Here is an 18,967-nt window from a genome sequence, read left to right as displayed (position 1 = left end):
TTTAATAACTTTAATTAACAAAACATTAAGAAATACGTAATTGTTGGAACGCTAGGGAATACGTAATTGAAATACGTAAAAAAATTTATTCCAAAAACTTTCTCGCACTGCTGACTGGATCCTGACTGGATTTGCTATTGCTGCCGTGGTAAGACGCATTCAAGTGTGAAGAAAAAAACAAACGGAATCACTCGCATTAATCGGTTTCGTCGAGTGTCGGTTGACCGCTGATTGTGGCTTCGCCGAGATAACCCACCGAACCTCGCGGTAAGGTAAGTTCCCGTGTGCGTCTGTCGTGATCAGTTCTGTCTTACCGCCGGAGAAGTGTGTTTCGTTCTGAAAAATAACACGCGCGAAAGCAGTTCGCTGCTAGCTAAGTGGGGAAGCGAAGCATTTTATTGATGAATTGTGAGTGTTTTTTTTTTTTGATTTTGGAATTTTTTATTAACGGTGATCACCGTTAATAAAGTGATAGTTTAAAAATGTTGTAGAAGGATTCGAAAAACCTTTTCTTGTTGTTTGGTGTGAATTTTCGTCTCAGTTATATAATTCTGGTTATGATTTGGGAAAATTTTTTGAAGAAATTTGAAGAAGTTCAAATAATAAAGCGTGGATATTAAAAATTAAAAGAAAACTTTCTGAAGCACCTTAGTTTTCGTGAAAAGAAAAACACAAGCATTCGTAACGACAACCTACACGAGCCGTCATGTGAACCAAATAACATAGGTCCGACAAAAATAGCACCTTTTTAGTATCAATCTTCGGTGGGGCTCCCTGCGGTGGCTGACTCTGATCTTGTTTGAGGTAAACGAATCGTTCTATTCAGCGGTTGCAGTTAATTATACCTGGTTGTAATGTTTTCGAACTAAAGCGTAACTTTCACACTTCTAGAGTATTTTTTTGCTTTGTAAGAAACCGGATTTGTACAAAGACTGAAGCCTGATATCAATAAAAAGGGGAATTATGGAAAAGTTCATAATTAGTTTCTATACTGTATTGTACATCGTTACATGGTAAGAAAAGGCAATTTTGTATTGTGACCAGTTCCGGAAAAAATCAACTCCAAACACTGGCACAGAGCCTAGTTCAACAACAACAATTTAAAAACAAATAGTTGGGGAGGTTGTTTATAAGACACAACCGTAAGGTTAACGTATAAATACACCAACCTGTCTCATGTCAATGTATTTCTTGCAATAGGTTTGTGAATATGATCGATATGTTCTTTTATTGACCCTGTTGAAAGAAAAAAAATGAAATTGTGCTACATACATTATGAAGTTTCTGCCGATCGCGCGTATTGATTTATCCTGTTCTATCTGCTAGCTATTATCGATAAATGAGCAGCCGATAAAGTTTTGAAAATGGTTGAAAATGCTCTCGAGATGACAACAGTACGAGAATAATTTCACACGTCATGTAAATGGTAATCTCAAATGAAGAGAAATTAGTTTCTTAGTGCCCGAAATTCATTTGATTATGCGTGCAGTAGGTTAAATTTTTGTGCCACTCGTCAAAACGTTGCTAAGTTAGGACCATGTCAGTGGACATTCACTAGTAAACTGATTGGTTTGAGCAAACCAGGCTCTTATCGAACTAGTTCAGTACTGGGCAAATAGGTATAATATTCTGTCGACCGTGTTAGCGGCAGCGTTGCAGAGCTAGCGAGAAGCAAAACCTTTCCCCTCTTTTCTGCTTGAGAACAAGTCATATGCTACGCTTCTCAAGTCTTTTGCACACACGCTTTCGAGATACTCATTATTCTTCATGCATTCCCATGAGTAGCAGCAAGCGCGCACCGACACGCAAAAACTCTTTTGTATTGCTACTCAGCGACTGTAAAGGAGTACGCGAGTAGGAGTACTCGACTAAAATTGCTCGATTAGGAGGAGTGCTTGAAAAACTGTGCTCGTAAACGAAAATGCTTACTTCTCGGTTTTGCTTCATGCACCAACAGCTGATAGTGAGGCGATTTTAAATAGCACAGTATTTGCATAATTAGATGATTATGCGTTTTAGTGTCATAAGGAAGTAATAAAAGATAACAGAAGATGCCACATTCAGTTACGCAACATTTTATTACGCTACTGGTGGGTGAAGCATATTGCTGAATGAAAAGAAAATTAAGTGGGTGCCGCACATAGGAGTATTTCAGTCAGAAACCTGGCCAAAATACGAAAAAAATAATTCAAGAGTTCCTCGTGCTATTGATCCTTTTTTGGTTCTCTGATACTTACTACTTTGTATGCAGGCCATCTTGATATTATCTGAGTTGTTTACAAACTACAGTAACTATCATAACCTTGTTATTAATTAGAGCCCATGAATAAGTCACAAATTGTTGTACGAAAACTATAAACTTCCACTCATGTTATTATAACCTTAAAGTGATTCTTGAGCGTAAATTTTATATAGGCGGTAACAACGAAGGTATGTTAAGTAAATTTGTGTCGGTAATGTGTTGTATAGGTTGAAAAAACTTGTTAAAAACAAGGCATTGCCATACACATGTTTTTCAGTTTTTTTTGATCGAGCTGGAACATTCAGATTTGCTGGATTTTTGTTTTTATTGAATGAGTGCATTCATCATGCCTTTGTCATACATCGATTGTAAAAATTTGATTAGTTTCTTCAGATTTTGTGATAACTTGCCGAGAAAACCCCTATTCGGGTTGATTGCGCGATGCTATGAACATTCGATAATTAAAAAGTTCCTGATTCTGGAGGAAAAACTTAAAGAAACCCTCAAATGTCACCACAAAAGATCAAAACAATGATCGAGTGGTAAGAGTCTCACAAAAAAACCCCAAATATCCTGCAAGAAGCACACGATCTTAAGATGTTAACAGAGTCGCTTCAAAAGTTAGTTTATATAAAATTGACAACTTCGAAATATGACAACATTGGTATAGCTTAACCATAATGTTGTAAAGTTGGTTGGAAGCTTCACATTTATGTAGTCCAAGCAAAGGATTGATGGCAGTGATCGAAGCAAGAGACGCAAAACGCAAACGCAAACAAAAAAGTATTCACCAGAACAAGCTCTTACTACATTTGTACTTTTTAGAATTGCAGAGTATTTAATAGCAGAGAGAAGTTGATATATCACTGCTAGGTGATTAGATCTTGATGAAATCTTGTTAATAATAAGTTTTTATGTCTAAATATGAAGCTTAACAGAGATAAAGCCCCGTATGTGTGCCGAGACAAGCAGATGGAGTCGAATTTACAATCGTCTTTGTCAAAATGTTCTAACAAATTGAATGAAGCGTAATGAATGAACGAGAAATAATATACTCTTCAATTAAATATTTACTTTGCCCTCAAAAGGACAATTTGTTTTTGCGAAAGTGTTATTACTATACTTTTTATCGACTGTTAGTTTACTCTGAGGAGTTTCTTTCGGCTTCGCAGTCTGCAGTGTCTGAAAGTGTCAACTAAAAAGGCAAGTTTATTATTCGTTGCACCACCGGCTGATAGCTGAGAAATAGCCAAATGTATGTGTTTATGTTCCAGCATAACTCTTGAATGATTGAGAAGATTTCCACCAAACTTGGCATACGAATTTCTTTTGCCAAATAGGCGGCCATGAACAGATTTAATAAAGTCAAAAGTCAAGATTTTCCGTGCATTATTGGAATATTTTCAAATGAATTCGGATGATTTCTGGACCCTCAGTCATGACTGGAGGCAGAAATTGATTTCCGGATTCCAGAACATAATGTTCGAAACCAATTTCAAATGCAAAATGACTTCCGGTTTTTGAGAAGCTGTGTAAAACTCTGGGAAGAGGAGCTGCATAGTCCACTTTGTTAAGCGAATGGCCGTGGGCTCTAATCTTAGTAGAATCAAGCCGTTCGATGTCAAAAAAGGCACCCCTCCGCTTACCATTCCTTCATTCTGAATCCTATAATACCTTGATATGACTTCCTTCTAACAAAATAAATCTCACTTGGAAATAAAACTGGCCAGAAGGATGCAGAACGAAACTTCTCCAGGGAGTTGGCGATATTTGACAGAAGGAACGTCGTTCGGTATAGTAGAGCAGTAAGCGTGTAAAAGGAAGGGTAAAAACATACACACAAGCAAGGCTAAATCATGGGCATATTGCTTACTCTCAAAAACTATGGGAAATATTCAAAAATCATCCCAATAGCGGTATATCCGGAAATATGGATGGAAATAGTTGGCTACCCACTATCCAATAATTTTATTTCCCGATATGACGTTTTGTAAACGTAAACTGCTGTTCAGTTTGGAGTCCGATATGACTTCCTACAGTTTGCGGAATGTTTTGAGAGATTAATAGGAGTTTTTATGAAAAGGTTATCTGAGGGGATCGACATTTTCCGATATTCTGCATACACAATTGATCACTATTGTTCCCGACCAACCACTCTTTAAGTTTCTTCATTAAACGAGAACGATCGCTATCGATTAGTTTTGAACCTATATCGATTGATTTCAGTTGTTGTCGTTTCATAAAGGTGCATAAAGAGTGGTTGATCGGGTTTCTATCGATGACTATTTGGGTATGTCTATGACTTTTAGTTATTTTTCGGCATATCTAAAGCGGGAGAGAGAGATAGATAGATAGAAACAGAGAGAGGAAAATAAATAAAGAGAAGGAGAAAGAGAAAGGGAAAAAAAGGGAAAGGGAGCTAGAGCTAGAGCTAGAGATAGAGCTAGAGCTAGAGCTAGAGCTAGAGATAGAGATAGAGATAGAGATAGAGATAGAGATAGAGATAGAGATAGAGATAGAGATAGAGATAGAGATAGAGATAGAGATAGAGATAGAGATAGAGATAGAGATAGAGATAGAGATAGAGATAGAGATAGAAAGAGAGAATTAGAGAAGGAGACAAAGAGAGAAAGAGAGAATGAGACAAAGAGAGAAAGAAAGACAGAGAGACGGAGAGACAGAGGCACAAAAAGACAGAAGGACAGAGACAGAGAGATAGAGAGACCGTGAGACAGAGAGAAAGACAGAAAAAAAGAACTAAAGAACTAGAGAAAGAGAGAGAAAGAGAAAGAGAGAAAGAGAGAGAGAGAGAAAGTAAGAGACTTTCAGAGAAAGAGAGAGGAAGGGTAAACCAATTCCGATCAAATGATTATAACAAACGGGTAACACAAATATATTTGAACTTGATAGAAATAACAAAGCCTGTAATATTCTAGAATGACACAAGGTACAGAATTATATCAAATTCTGTTATCATACACTTGAATGTTCAAAAGTGTGTTCTTAAAGCATATTTATAACGAAATTTGTTATTCAATTAACAAAATATTGTACATCCTAACTAGTTCTGATCTTTTTCTGTCAAAAACCTTACAAAACTTGCTATAGTTTGTAATAATCAGTAACTAACTTTGATAGGATTTTTTTATTTTTTTATTTTTTTTTTTAAGGGGGATTTTGTTAGTAGCTTAAGTGTTTATGATAAATATTAGTAAATAATGAGTATGTGTGTCCAATCACAAATGGTGACTTCTCAACACTGTTAGAAATTTGTAATTTTAATTGTTAGGATTTGTTTGCTTTCGCAATTAGGACTTATCATTCGTAGGGATTTAAACCTACTTGTCAGAAAAGGGGAAGTAAACTTACAACTAACTTAATTGCTAACTTATTGGCTATAAAGAGAGCTTATCGTAGCAATTGAGGATTGCAACGATTTTTGTCGAAAATTGTTAATAATTTTATTTGACATAGCTTCTAATGGTTCAACACCAGTAAGTCTATGTAATTCGAGTGTACCAAACCAAGGAGAACGCTTCAAAATCATTTTCAGAATTTTATTCTGAATCCTTTGGAGCGTTTTCTTCCTTGTTGAACAGCAACTTGACCAGATCGGTACAGCATAAAGCATTGCTGGTCTAAAAATTTGTTTGTAAATCAAAAGTTTGTTCTTTAAACAAAGTTTAGAATTCCTGTTAATGAGAGGATATAAACATCTCGTATATTTGATGCACTTGGCTTGTATACTCTCAATGTGCTCTTTGAAAATAAGTTTTTTATCATAAATTAGTCCCAAGTACTTAACCTTGTCGGACCAACTTAAAATAACCCCATTCATCTTGACAACGTGATTATTGTTTGGCTTGAGGAAAGAAGCCCTAGGCTTATGCGGAAAAATTATCATTTGAGTTTTAGAAGCATTGGGAGAGATTTTCCACTTTTGCAAGTAGGAAGAAAAAATATCCAAACCTTCCTGCAATCGACTGCATATGACACGAAGACTTTTTCCTTTTACGGAAATGCTTGTGTCATCGCAGAACAATGACTTTGTGCATCCTGGAGGCAAATCAGGAAGATCTGAAGTGAATATGTTGTACAGGACTGGACCCAAGACTGAACCTTGAGGTACACCTGCTCTGACAGGAAATCTATCAGATTTTGAATTCTGATAGACAACCTGCAGAGTTCGATCAGTAAGATAATTTTTTAAAATTTTGATTAGGAAAATTGGAAAATTAAAAGTTTGCAATTTCGCAATCAAACCTTTATGCCAAACACTGTCGAATGCTTTTTTTTATGTCTAAAAGAGCAGCTCCAGTGGAATAACCTTCAGATTTGTTAGCTCGTATCATATTAGTAACTCTGAGCAATTGATGAGTAGTGGAATGCCCATGGCGAAATCCAAACTGTTCATTTGCAAAAATTGAATTTTCGTTGATGTGTGACATCATTCTGTTTAGAATAATTCTCTCAAACAGTTTACTTATTGAAGAAAGCAAACTGATTGGTCGATAACTTGAAACTTCAGCTGGGTTCTTATCCGGTTTTAAAATGGGAGTAATTTTTGCATTTTTCCTAAATTTGGGAAAATATGCAATTTTGAAGCAGCAATTGAAAATTTTCACTAAAAATTCCATTGTGCTCTCAGGGAGATGTTTGATTAGTATATTAAAGATTCCTTCGTCACCAGGTGCTTTCATATTTTTGAAATTTTTAATAATTGATTTAATCTCATTCAAGTTAGTTTCAATTATTTCTGCAGGTAAAAAATTCTGGGAAGAAATTAAATCAAATTGACGTGTGACTTCATTTTCAATTGGACTCACAAAATTCAAATTTGAGTTATGAACACTCTCAAACTGCTGAGCAAGTCTTTGAGCCTTTTGTTCATTGGATACAAGAAAACGTTCACCATCTTTTAAAACTGGAATAGGCTTTGAAGGTTTCTTAAGAATCTTCGACAGCTTCCAAAATGGTTTTGAATATGGTTTCAATTTTTCAACTTTAGTCTCAAAATTTTGATTTCTCAGAAGAGTAAATCTATGCTTATTCTCTTTCTGTAAATCTTTATAAATAGTTTTAAAAACAGGGTCACGAGAACGTTGATATTGACGTCTGCGGACATTTTTCAAACGAATTAGAAGTTGAAGATTTTCGTCAATTATTAATGAATCAAATTTCACTTGAGCCTTTGGAACAGAATAATTCCTGGCATCAACAATTGCACATTTTAATGCTTCCAAAGCGGAATCAATATTCACTTCGTTTTGCAAATCAAGCTCATTATTGAAATTTCTCTCAATATGAGTTTTGTATCTTTCCCAATTAGCCTTGTTATAATTAAAAACAGAGCTCATAGGGTTTAAAACTGATTCATGTGATAAAGAAAAAGTTATTGGAAGATGGTCAGAATCAAAGTCAGCATGTGTGATCAAATCACTACATACATGACTTTGATCTGTTAGCACCAAATCAATTGTTGAAGGGTTTCTTACAGAAGAAAAGCATGTAGGACTATTCGGAGACAAAATAGAATAGTATCGTGAAGAACAATCATTGAATAAAATTTTGCCATTGGAATTACTTTGAGAATTATTCCATGAATGATGTTTAGCGTTAAAATCGCCGATTATGAAAAATTTCGAACGATTTCTGGTGAGTTTTTGTAAATCACCTTTAAAATAATTTTTGAGCTCGCGTGTGCATTGAAATGGTAAATATGCTGCGGCAATAAATAAAATCCCAAGTTCAGTTTGAACTTCAATTCCCAAAGTTTCAATAACTTTCGTCTCAAGATGGGGAAGAGCACGATGTTTGATTCGGCGATGAATAACAATTGCAACTCCACCGCCGGAACCCTGAATCCTATCATATCTATGAACCACGTAATTGGGATCATATTTTAATTTTATGTTAGGTTTCAAAAATGTTTCAGTAATAATTGCAATATGCACATTATTTACTGTTAAAAAATTAAAAAGCTCATTCTCATTGGCCTTCAATGAGCGAGCATTCCAATTTAATATTTTAATTGTTTTATTTAAAATCATTGCTAAATTTTAAATTAGAAACAATTTTAATAGTAAAATTTGTGCCTATTTGAATGGCTTCAAACATTGATTTTGCCTGCAACATGGCGTTCATAAGATCGAACATTGCCTGTTGCAAAAAAGAAAGTTTACCTGCCGTAATAGGCCCCAGGCAGTTGACATTAGAAAAAATATTTTCGGCAGCAATATTAGCTGGAGTAATAGGTGTACAATTATTTTCTAGCGTGTTTTGCTTACCCATATTAACGGTCATTTTCGAACTACCAACACTAGGCGGTATAATGTTCGAACTACCTGTAACCTGTGCATAAGTTAAACGGGTATGCAAAGGAGTAGGTAAACTATGCGTCACTGGTACGCTTGGAGAATTTTGTTTTGAAGTTGGTTTTAATTGAGAAATTGAATTTTGTTTACCTTGCCTTACCTTAACAATTGCTAAACGGACTGGGCATTGATAAAAATTTGACATATGGTTGCCGTTACAATTCGCACAGCGAAAATTTTTACTCTCTTTCACAGGACATGTGTCCTTTTTGTGAGAAGAGTCTCCACAATTAAGACATTTTTGGTCCATGTTACAGAATTTGGAACCATGGCCATAACGTTGGCAAGTACGGCATTGGGTGATATGCTTTTCACCTCCGCCATACTTCCTATAAGTTTCCCACTTTACACGCACATTATACAAAGCATGTGCTTTTTCAAAAAATTTTAAGTTGTTAACCTCATTGCGGTTAAAATGAATTAAATAATTAACTAGGGAAATTCCAGTTCTCTGACTGTTTTCGCCTCGTGATTTTTGTTTCATTAGAATTACTTGGGTAGGGGCTATGCCAAGTAATTCTGTTAAAGTAAGTTTGATCTCATCAACGGTTTGATCGTTGGTGAGACCTTTCAAGACAACCTTGAACGGCTTGGCGTTCTTGGTGTCATATGTAAAAAATTTGTACATCTTGTCAGTTAAATACTGAACAAGACGATCACGACCCTTTACTGAGTCGGCTAATAAGCGGCATTCACCTCTACGGCCAATTTGATAGGTAACTTTAACGTCAGAAACAAACGTTGAAAGTTCCTTTTTGAATATATTAAATTCAGAAGAAATAGTTACCACAATAGGTGGAACTTTCTCCTTTTTTAAAGATTTTATATTTTGTATAGTTTCATTATTGGTAATTTCCATTTCACCAGCTTCTTGCTCAGGCAAAATATCAAAAGGATTGTCACTACAGACACTCGATGTGTCAGAAAGAGATGCCTCTCTTTTCCTCCCCGCAGCGATGCGAGGTTTCTTTTTCCGTCCAGCCATTTCGGGTGATACGAAAAAAGTTAAAACAAATGTTAAATTCAAAAGTAGGTAGTCTTGAGAAAGACTGATGGGAAATAACTTTCAGGTAGTCTTTAAAAGACACACTGACAAAACACAAACTTTGAAGCTATAGGCAGTCAAAGACCAGTCCACAAGCAACCGAAAAAACGTCTGATCTATAGGACAGTTCAAGACGCACTGAGATAGGATTTTTGATATTTTAACTATTAATGAGACGAAGTTTAAAACACTGATCGGGTTACGATGAGGGTTTATACGTGGAAACTGATCACTTTTACTTTCGAAGTGAACAAAAAACAGAAAGAATTATTTCACTAAAAGTTATTAAGCCTTATTATAAATTGTTGAATTATGGAAGCAGATTTTTGGCTTGAAGGCAATAATGAAAGAGATTAAAACCCCTTCTCGTATCTCCGGAATCTCTGGTCACACCTGCCTTTTACACATTTTTTTACACCATTTCATTTCCATGTAAACAGTGGGGAGCGAAACAGTGGTGTTTCTAATTAGACATTTGATGCTCGGACGCTCCGGAGAGATGAAGGGAAGACAACAATCAATTTGATCGTAGAATCCCAAACGACAAAACAATTTCGGGAACTCAGCTAGTCATATCATGAATATCTTGTACATTTCACCTATCTAGTAACACATTGATTAGGGACGATCCATTAATGATGTCACGCAAAACTTGGAATAAATTAACTCTTCCCCTCCCCCTTGTCGCAAGCTGTCACAACTTCCTTGACCCCCCCCTTAATTATGTCACGTTTTCATACCCCCCTTCCCCTTCTCTGGTAATAATTGATTGAAAATCGAGAAATTTGTTAGGAATGCATTTTTTCTTAATAAGAAAGATTTTACAGAAAGAAAAACTGAAGCTAAAAGGAAAAGAAGATTATAGAAGATAACTAGAAAAGGCGTTTAGTTCTTAGTTCAAGAATGCTGTTAATGGAGTCGCATATCGACGACATAGAAAGCCGAGACAGTAACTGAAGCATCATTGCTGATTTTTGAAAGACCATCACTATTTAGTTCCTCTTCTCCAATCAATTCGCAATCCAAATCTTCTCCGCATGTTACAATGGCCAAGCACTTTTATTTATGTTTTGTCACAATTTTTGTATTGATTGGATTGAGAGCCACGGTAAAATAGAATTAACGAACATTATGCTTTTTAACGAGAAAAAAAAAGTCATTTATTTTATCTAAAACAAATCTTAAGCACAAAAAGAGATCGTAGAACTATGAATGAATGATGCAAATATCATGAATAATTCTGAGTTGAACTCTGTGGTAAGGTATGCGACTTTTTTATTTATCTATTTTTATTGAGTTGAAATGTGATGTCACACTCAAGCAAACTGTCACAGTAATTAAAACCCTCTCCCCCCCTAAACACGTGACATCATTAATGGAAAGTCCCTTATTACATACCCTACAGTTGCATTAAAGCTATAGCATTTGAAATCTTGCCCTCTGAACATTACAAACTCATTTTAGTTTTTACAGAATGTACGCCGATCAGTGCTGATAAAAGTAATTTTCCCCAGCAAAATTCATCGAAAATCACAGCCAATCATTTTCAATTTTCACTTCCAATGATCGCAGCACTCTTTCAGATACACTAGATTTTCATCCTAGTAACGTGCTGTTATACTCAGATGAAATAGATCGTACGCATCGTTCACGGTTACTGAATAAAATTTGACGACGAATCCAACCAAATGATCTTCACTTCAAAGCGAAAAAGAAAAACAAACAGTCCACTCAACCAAAATGAACCTCACCGAAACACTTTACACTGACACTGACCGATGCCTTGACAATCTTCGTTAACTGATAAACTGATTCTGTTGTCTTGCTTCCATCGCATGAAATATAATGAGGTGTTTTGACAGTTCACTTCCATGCAAAAAGCGGGAAGGGAGAACTCTGAAAGGATTGTAACAAAATAACGTTTATGGATGCTTTTTGAAGTAGAATACTTCTCTCAGGAAGTTCGGCTACATAGGGATGTTAAATGAAAATCTAAAACCGAAAAAAGTGAAAAATATGTCCAATTTCAAATGCTAATAAATCGGTTAGTATTCGATGGATTTCCTTCGTTCTTGCAGCAATAGATTGGAAAATCTTCTAAGATTCTTCTCAAAATAAGATAATTGTAATTTTATTATTCACACTATTGCACTATTGAAAATAGTCAAGCCTTGTCAAAACGAAAAATTCGACCTCTGATTGGTCGTTATATGCTTGCTTCCCAAGCACGGTCGACAGAATCATATACCTTGCAACTGAAAACATGCTATTTGGCCTATATAAGAGCCTGTTTCAGCCGGAGCCGCTCATAATAGTTCTAGACAGCGACAGCAGCAGTCGTCCTTCCTTAGCAGCAGCACTAGCCCTGTGGTTGGTCACCACGTCTCAGGAGCAGCGCGGTTTTTCTCAGCGTGTGTCGCCAGACAGCCATTATTTCCCCCGTGTTGGGGCAGCATGAAGATTGCCATCAGGAAATCCAATTTCGGAAATCAAAATGCCTTTTTCAAGGCAAATAAACAAGTCATTGAAAGTTCATAATTTTTGTCATCGCAAGCAAGCATTCTGTGTTGCATCCTAGCAATTTAAATCTGTCGCACCCGTCTAATTTACTGAATGTGAAATAGCTTCCACAGTGCATGTTGTCCGTGTATCTTAATTCCCCCAATGTTAGGGCAGCTCAAAGGTTGTAATTAGCAACCGATTTTGAACCGCAAAATGCTTTTTTTCAAGGCAAATAGAAAAATAATTGAAGGTTGATAATTTTCTGGCATCAACACAAGCAGACATTCTGTGCGGGATGCAATCAAATTCTATTGTAGTTGTCAAATTTTTACGTTATTGAGTTAACCCCTCACTGTTGGGGCAGCGCAAAGGCTGTGATCAGCATAACCGATTTTGAATAACAAACTGCCCTGTTAGAACGCATTCACAAAAGCAGTTAGTTCGACTATGCAGAGTTAATATGAAGTCGATTCAATCATTCAGCATGAACAGAATTTTGTCGTCTCCCAGCTGCCAAGTTGCAACATGATGCAATACGCAACAGCGAGCAAACGTAATCAGTGCGCCTTGAACTGTCCTACAGATCAGACGTTTTTTCGGTTGCTTGTGGACTGGTCTTTGACTGCCTATAGCTTCAAAGTTTGTGTTTTGTCAGTGTGTCTTTTAAAGACTACCTGAAAGTTATTTCCCATCAGTCTTTCTCAAGACTACCAACTTTTGAATTTAACATTTGTTTTAACTTTTTTCGTATCACCTGAGATGGCTGGACGGAAAAAGAAACCTCGCATCGCTGCGGGGAGGAAAAGAGAGGCATCTCTTTCTGACACATCGAGTGTCTGTAGTGACAATCCTTTTGATATTTTGCCTGAGCAAGAAGCTGGTGAAATGGAAGTTGTTAATAATGAAACTATACAAAATATAAAATCTTTAAAAAAGGAGAAAGTTCCACCTATCGTGGTAACTATTTCTTCTGAATTTAATATATTCAAAAAGGAACTTTCAACATTTGTTTCTGACGTTAAAGTTACCTATCAAATTGGCCGTAGAGGTGAATGTCGCTTATTAGCCGACTCAGTAAAGGGTCGTGATCGTCTTGTTCAGTATTTAACTGACAAGATGTACAAATTTTTTACATATGACACCAAGAACGCCAAGCCGTTCAAGGTTGTCTTGAAAGGTCTCACCAACGCTCAAACCGTTGATGAGATCAAACTTACTTTAACAGAATTACTTGGCATAGCCCCTACCCAAGTAATTCTAATGAAACAAAAATCGCGAGGCGAAAACAGTCAGAGAACTGGAATTTCCCTTGTTAATTATTTAATTCATTTTAACCGCAATGAGGTTAACAACTTAAAATTTTTTGAAAAAGCACATGCTTTGTATAATGTGCGTGTAAAGTGGGAAATTTATAGGAAGTATGGCGGAGGTGGAAAGCATATCACCCAATGCCGTACTTGCCAACGTTATGGCCATGGTTCCAAATTCTGTAACATGGACCAAAAATGTCTTAATTGTGGAGACTCTTCTCACAAAAAGGACACATGTCCTGTGAAAGAGAGTAAAAATTTTCGCTGTGCGAATTGTAACGGCAACCATATGTCAAATTTTTATCAATGCCCAGTCCGTTTAGCAATTGTTAAGGCAAGGCAAGGTAAACAAAATTCAATTTCTCAATTAAAACCAACTTCAAAACAAAATTCTCCAAGCGTACCAGTGACGCATAGTTACCTACTTCTTTGCATACCCGTTTAACTTATGCACAGGTTACAGGTAGTTCGAACATTATACCGCCTAGTGTTGGTAGTTCGAAAATGACCGTTAATATGGGTAAGCAAAACACGCTAGAAAATAATTGTACACCTATCACTCCAGCTAATATTGCTGCCGAAAATATTCTTTCTAATGTCAACTGCCTGGGGCCTATTATGGCAGGTAAACTTTCTTTTTTGCAACAGGCAATGTTCGATCTTATGAACGCCATGTTGCAGGCAAAATCAATGTTTGAAGCCATTCAAATAGGCACAAATTTTACTATTAAAATTGTTTCTAATTTAAAATTTAGCAATGATTTTAATAAAACAATTAAAATATTAAATTGGAATGCTCGCTCATTGAAGGCCAATGAGAATGAGCTTTTTAATTTTTTAACAGTAAATAATGTGCATATTGCAATTATTACTGAAACATTTTTGAAACCTAACATAAAATTAAAATATGATCCCTATTACGTGGTTCATAGATATGATAGGATTCAGGGTTCCGGCGGTGGAGTTGCAATTGTTATTCATCGCCGAATCAAACATCGTGCTCTTCCCCATCTTGAGACGAAAGTTATTGAAACTCTGGGAATTGAAGTTCAAACTGAACTTGGGATTTTATTTATTGCCGCAGCATATTTACCATTTCAATGCACACGCGAGCTCAAAAATTATTTTAAAGGTGATTTACAAAAACTCACCAGAAATCGTTCGAAATTTTTCATAATCGGCGATTTTAACGCTAAACATCGTTCATGGAATAATTCTCAAAGTAATTCCAATGGCAAAATTTTATTCAATGATTGTTCTTCAGGATACTATTCTATTTTGTCTCCGAATAGTCCTACATGCTTTTCTTCTGTAAGAAACCCTTCAACAATTGATTTGGTGCTAACAGATCAAAGTCATGTATGTAGTGATTTGATCACACATGCTGACTTTGATTCTGACCATCTTCCAATAACTTTTTCTTTATCCCATGAATCAGTTTTAAACCCTATGAGCTCTGTTTTTAATTATAATTATTTTAATTATCCGCTTTGGAAGCAATAAAACGTGCGATTGTTGATGCCAGGAATTATTCTGTTCCAAAGGCTCAAGTGAAATTTGATTCATCAATAATTGACGAAAATCTTCAACTTCTAATTCGTTTGAAAAATGTCCGCAGACGTCAATATCAACGTTCTCGTGACCCTGTTTTTAAAACTATTTATAAAGATTTACAGAAAGAGATTAAACATAGATTTACTCTTCTTTACTCTTTTGGAAGCTGTCGAAGATTCTTAAGAAACCTTCAAAGCCTATTCCAGTTTTAAAAGATGGTGAACGTTTTCTTGTATCCAATGAACAAAAGGCTCAAAGACTTGCTCAGCAGTTTGAGAGTGTTCATAACTCAAATTTGAATTTTGTGAGTCCAATTGAAAATGAAGTCACACGTCAATTTGATTCAATTTTTTCCCAGAATTTTTTACCTGCAGAAATAATTGAAACTAACTTGAATGAGATTAAATCAATTATTAAAAATTTCAAAAATATGAAAGCACCTGGTGACGATGGAATCTTTAATATACTAATCAAACATCTCCCTGAGAGCACAATGGAATTTTTAGTGAAAATTTTCAATTGCTGCTTCAAAATTGCATATTTTCCCAAATTATGGAAAAATGCAAAAATTACTCCCATTTCAAAACCGGATAAGAACCCAGCTGAAGTTTCAAGTTATCGACCAATCAGTTTGCTTTCTTCAATAAGTAAACTGTTTGAGAGAATTATTCTTAACAGAATGATGTCACACATCAACGAAAATTCAATTTTTGCAAATGAACAGTTTGGATTTCGCCATGGGCATTCCACAACTCATCAATTGATCAGAGTTGCTAATATGATACGAGCTAACAAATCTGAAGGTTATTCCACTGGAGCTGCTCTTTTAGACATAGAAAAAGCATTCGACAGTGTTTGGCATAAAGGTTTGATTGCGAAATTGCAAACTTTTAATTTTCCAATTTTCCTAATCAAAATTTTAAAAAATTATCTTACTGATCGAACTCTGCAGGTTGTCTATCAGAATTCAAAATCTGATAGATTTCCTGTCAGAGCAGGTGTACCTCAAGGTTCAGTCTTGGGTCCAGTCCTGTACAACATATTCACTTCAGACCTTCCTGATTTGCCTCCAGGATGCACAAAGTCATTGTTCTGCGATGACACAAGCATTTCCGTAAAAGGAAAAAGTCTTCGTGTCATATGCAGTCGATTGCAGAAAAGTTTAGATATTTTTTCTTCCTACTTGCAAAAGTGGAAAATCTCTCCCAATGCTTCTAAAACTCAAATGATAATTTTTCCGCATAAGCCTAGGGCTTCTTTCCTCAAGCCAAACAATAATCACGTTGTCAAGATGAATGGGGTTATTTTAAGTTGGTCCGACAAGGTTAAGTACTTGGGACTAATTTATGATAAAAAACTTATTTTCAAAGAGCACATTGAGAGTATACAAGCCAAGTGCATCAAATATACGAGATGTTTATATCCTCTCATTAACAGGAATTCTAAACTTTGTTTAAAGAACAAACTTTTGATTTACAAACAAATTTTTAGACCAGCAATGCTTTATGCTGTACCGATCTGGTCAAGTTGCTGTTCAACAAGAAAGAAAACGCTCCAAAGGATTCAGAATAAAATTCTGAAAATGATTTTGAAGCGTCCTCCTTGGTTTGGTACACTCGAATTACATAGACTTACTGGTGTTGAACCATTAGAAGCTATGTCAAATAAAATTATTAACAATTTTCGACAAAAATCGTTGCAATCCTCAATTGCTACGATAAGCTCTCTTTATAGCCAATAAGTTAGCAATTAAGTTAGTTGTAAGTTTACTTCCCCTTTTCTGACAAGTAGGTTTAAATCCCTACGAATGATAAGTCCTAATTGCGAAAGCAAACAAATCCTAACAATTAAAATTACAAATTTCTAACAGTGTTGAGAAGTCACCATTTGTGATTGGACACACATACTCATTATTTACTAATATTTATCATAAATACTTAAGCTACTAACAAATCCCCCCTTAAAAAAAAAGAGCAAACGTAATCGCTTGATGTTACAAGCCGCAATACGGTTAGGGATAAATCGTTGCGTGTGTGAGAGCACCATCGGTGTTTATTCGCTGGATACAAAAATCAAATGCGAATTGTGGTATAATTCGTCTGAAGAACATTACAAAATGGTAAAACTGAACAGAAAGGCGTGGCCTATTTCGGAGCACCCTTCGACTGTAAAAGAGTGTTTCTGGGAAAACTAGCTACATTCATTAGTCGGAAGGTGAGCTGGATGGACCGTCCACAACGTTGACAGCAGATATCAGCACTCAGCAGTAACAGAGGATAGCAGCGGGTTGCACCTGTGGCTGCCTTCAAATTAAACAAATCACTTGCCCTGTGGCTGGTCACCACGTCTCAGGCCTCTACCAGGCTGACTTTCGCACGATAGCGGCGGTATTAGCGGTTGATGCATTTGCCAACGCTTACTCCAGTAAAGCCGTGTCTAATTTTCAATATGAAAAACACCTTTCTATTGTGTTGGCCGTGCGCATAAGGCCTCTGCCAGGCTAAACGCGAAAAGCGGCGCGAACCGATTCGCCCGGCCGTAGGTTAATGTACAGCGTAAGTAGAGCTGTGTAAAAGTGTTCTACTTCAACCTTGCGGTCGTGGCTTTGCACACAACTCTCCTGTGATTTTTTCACTTTCACTCAAGAGTGTCAACGAATATCAACCCTGACGCCGATTTATACTGAAGAGCTTTAACAAAGATCTAAGCTAATATGTTTGCCTGAAATTTTTGAAAAGGTCTTGAACAAAATTGTTGCGCGGAGACGTTCGTAGTTCATCACTCGATAATATAAAATCAAAGAGTCGATTAACATACTTTAAGCAGTTTACTTACTTTAGAAACTGTACGAGACATATCGGAGTCGGCATTTTTCGAGAATAAATTACGTATTGCCGTTTTTAATGATTTTTCTGAGTTTTTTCTTCTAATCTTAATACTTCTCGAAAATGTTTTTCCCATATATACGCAATCTATATGTATTGATACAATGCATTGTCGTTACTGGATATCCTAACTACCATACGACAACGGTCAAAAATTTTACTATTTTACTTAGAAAAATTGGAGCTTGTCTGCGGTAATCTACAAGAAAATTTAAATAAAGAAATGTGATGAAAACTTCGCATCACATCTGATTTTAGTAACATTTATCTTGTAATTATAAACTACTTTCGAAAAAATTAAGTGACGTTATTCGAAGAAAAACTTTGTTCTCTGACATGTATAACATTTAATTTCGCGGTAGAAATCTATGGATAAAAAATCGCATTCCTATGCATGCTATTTTGATAACTTACTCTAGACAATTCTTTAGACAAATAAAATTATTATTCAATGTATTTGCTCTATACTGTGTGAACTACTACCTGTGCATTTTTTCATCGATCAAGACAGTAAAATTTTTGACCGCTTTGAGGTTCTAATTTCCAAGGTCCAATGGAGCTACAACTTTGCATGGGGACTTTTTCCGAAGAAACGGAACTATTGAGCCCTACCACTAAACGAAATTTGAAGGTCAAACTTCTTCCATACATTTAATTGGCACCACAATGTGTATGTAATGATACATAAATTCATCCATCTGTTTACCTTTGTTATACTATTACCTTTGTTATACTAAACAAAGGTTATAAAATCGGTCGAAAAACGCAAAATAGATCCATGATCCATCCGGAGGGCCGAACCGTATATACCATTCGGCTCAGCTCGACGAACTGAGCAATGTCTGTTCGTGTGTATGTGTGTGTGTGTGTGTATGTATGTTGTCTGTATGTATGTGCCGCAAAATACTAACGCACCTTTCTTACAGAACGCAATATCCGATTTTTATGATCTTATACGCAAATGAAAGCTACTGTGCTCCCCCAGAATGCTACCGAGTGGATTTTTGGTTAGTGGCTAAGATTTTAAAATATTGATCAAAGAGTATTTATTATAT

At 36.0% G+C, this 18,967-nt stretch overlaps 1 protein-coding gene across 1 annotated transcript in view; it reads left to right on the top strand.

Annotated features, from left to right (window-relative positions):
* Positions 1–283: 283 nt before the first annotated feature.
* Positions 284–18,967, top strand: part of LOC129726887 (myogenesis-regulating glycosidase) — a 54,029-nt gene continuing 35,345 nt past the window's right edge. Inside the window, exon 1 of the mRNA XM_055684089.1 lies at positions 284–408. The gene's annotated coding sequence lies outside the window, so the exon portion shown is untranslated. The remainder of the gene's footprint in view (positions 409–18,967) is intronic.

The sequence above is a fragment of the Wyeomyia smithii genome, chromosome 3, assembly GCF_029784165.1.
Source record: "Wyeomyia smithii strain HCP4-BCI-WySm-NY-G18 chromosome 3, ASM2978416v1, whole genome shotgun sequence".
Taxonomy (NCBI): domain Eukaryota; kingdom Metazoa; phylum Arthropoda; class Insecta; order Diptera; family Culicidae; genus Wyeomyia; species Wyeomyia smithii.
The sequence above is the reverse complement of the archived record's forward strand: the minus strand, read 5'-3'. Positions and strand labels throughout refer to the sequence as shown.